Raw genomic sequence first — 2899 nt, forward strand, 5'->3', positions numbered from 1 at the left:
AAATGGGTAATGAAGAAAAACTTTAATATAAGTTTAACATGACAGCAAATGTACAATGTTTCGACAAGGTTTTGTCATGTTAAACTTATATTAAAGTTTTTCTTCATTACCCATTTAAGCCGTCTCCAGCCATTATCTAAAGGACATGTTAAATGTGTTTCCCCTATTGGCTCAGTGGTAAGTCATTAGGCTTACGACGTTAAAAACCAGATTTCGATACCTGTGGTGGGCATAGCACAAATATCCCGTTGTGTAGCTTTATGATTAACAACCAACCAACCAGTCAACACTGCTAAAATTTGAAAAATAATAAATTTCTGGGAATTAATGGCTTTACAGCTGACTTTTTAAAGTTTTTTTGGCAAGAATTAAGTCATTATGCTTACGATTCATACAAAACTGGTAAATTATCAATAATATAAACACGAAGTTTTATGACTTTTGTTTCTAAACAACATAAATTTAGTCTTTCTTTTGCTGTTGCGTAACAGGAGACCAAGTACTTTATTATAAACTAATTTCAGGATTTATAGCAGAAAGAATAAAAACTGCTTCACATTTATTAATCAACGAAGATCAAAAAATCTTTATAAAATTTGAGTTTAATTAGAAAAGTTTGTAATAGTCGAAACTTTACTGAAAATAAAAACACAGTAAGACTTTTACAAAACTTTGGATACTTACACTTGGAGTTTTAAAAAATATATAAATTATGGATTTGAAAAATATATTCAAATTGTATAAATGTGGTTTGTAAAGATAATAATTAGGTATACTTCACAAGTGATTTTTGTTTGATTTAAGAGAGACTGTAGACCGACCCTCTTTCCACATATTTGTTAATTATGGCTGAATGATTGTTTGTTTATAATTAAGTACAAAGCTACACAATGGGCTATCTGTGCTGGGATTCTAGCGTTGTAAGTCCACTGGGGGGCATTATGGCTGAAGAAATGCTATGAATATTATTTAATAATAATTATATATACATATATATATATACACACACATATATATATATATATATATATGTGTGTGTGTATGCACTAGAAAATAAGAAACAAGGCTTTGTTATTTTTAAATACGTAGAATGTACAATATTTTATATAGAATTGAGATATTCTTATTAAACTCTTGAAATGTATTAGAAAGTTTGGTAATTGGCCAGGTTCATGGTGATTTTTCAAGAATAAATTACGGTAGTTTCAATTGATAAAAATAAAAATAATGATTTCAATTTAAATACTTGGAAACAGTTTGAGAAGATAAAATCTTTCAAGTGTTTAGGTATAGAAATTCCATTAGATTTAAGTATAATTAGTGAAAATAAATGAAATATTGAAAATAGTAATTAATTGGGAAAAACATAAGTTATCAGTTATAAGAAAAATTACTGCTGTGAGAAACGTAATATTAATGTAATTAACTTTTTGGGGCATTTACCAAATCAATCATATATAAACATAGCAAATATGAGTAACATATTTTACAGTTTTGTTTGGAATAATAAACTTGGTAAAATTAGAACATTCAAAGATAAGGGAACTGGAGTTTATGTTTGATAGAATTTGAATATCTAATAAAACCTATAAAAATGACTTTCATTCAATAGTTCATTGATAACGAATGACAATAAGCTGTTTTATTTATTTTGAATATAAATTTAAATGTGAAAGATATAACATAATTTTACCTCTAAACGAACGCTAGAAATACTTCTTGGAAAGGTGTTTTACTAGCTTGGGCAAATTTTATTGAAAATATTAAAAAAACAGTTATAAAGGAATCTTGGTTCTCATTATGTAGTCTTGCGCTTGAAAAAAACAAACAAACAAAAAAAACAACAACTACTAATACCCTTACGGAAAACTAAAAGTACAGTTTAAGTTCTAAATAAAGAGGATGATAAACTTACCAGGAGATGGCGCGCATTTCTTGTAACCCATCAGTAGAGTTAATATTGAATATTCGAATTGTCTCAGAGAAACTATGAAGATAAACCAAATTATAAACAAGATTTTCTAAGGTCATTTTATTATAAATATACTGATAAAAACCTCCAGAGAAAATAGTTCACACAAAACAATCCCACTTTTTATGAATATACTATACGATTAAAAAAATTAGGAATTGCATGTGCATCACATTCCAAAATGAAGTGCTTTGATAAATTACAGATTGGGCACTCTGTTTTTTTGTCGTTTATTTTTCTCTCCTCGTGGATACAGATTGGGGCACTCTGTTTATTTGTCGTTTATTATTTTTTTCTCCTCGTGGATACAGATTGGGGCACTCTGTTTATTTGTCGTTTATTTTTTTTCTCCTCGTGGATACAGACTGGGCACTCTGTTTATTTGTCGTTTATTTTTTTTCTCCTCGTGGATACAGATTGGGGCACTCTGTTTATTTGTCGTTTATTTTCTTCTCCTCGTGGATACTCTTATATTAAATATAGTGGGACACTAAGGATCTAACCTACTGTTTTACAAGACTCTTGATCTACAAATCTTATGGTATTTTTAAAACTGGAAGATCTACAGCGATATTGTGTTTGATCTGCGGTTTCAATTAAAAGTAAAGTTATGAATTACATTAAGGGTCAGCGGTACCTGGCGGTAAAATAACTTTATAATTTTAATACTAAAGAACTCTTGGAGATTAAGGCCAAAACGGGTTTTCTGAGGTAAAAAATCCTCTCATGATGGTTCCACTATTCTTCAAGGAAACATATTAAATGAATAATATTTTTATAATTATGTAAACCTTTGTGTGGAAGGGTATTGGAATAAAATCACCTTATTTGTTTCTGGAAGTCTGCGTTAAGTAGCTGTAATGACCAACGATATAGGACGGCGAGTGGAGAAGTAATGATACTGACAGGAGAAGCCGGATAAAGTGT

Source organism: Limulus polyphemus, unplaced genomic scaffold (genome assembly GCF_000517525.1).
Source record: "Limulus polyphemus unplaced genomic scaffold, Limulus_polyphemus-2.1.2 Scaffold2681, whole genome shotgun sequence".
NCBI classification, from domain to species: domain Eukaryota; kingdom Metazoa; phylum Arthropoda; class Merostomata; order Xiphosura; family Limulidae; genus Limulus; species Limulus polyphemus.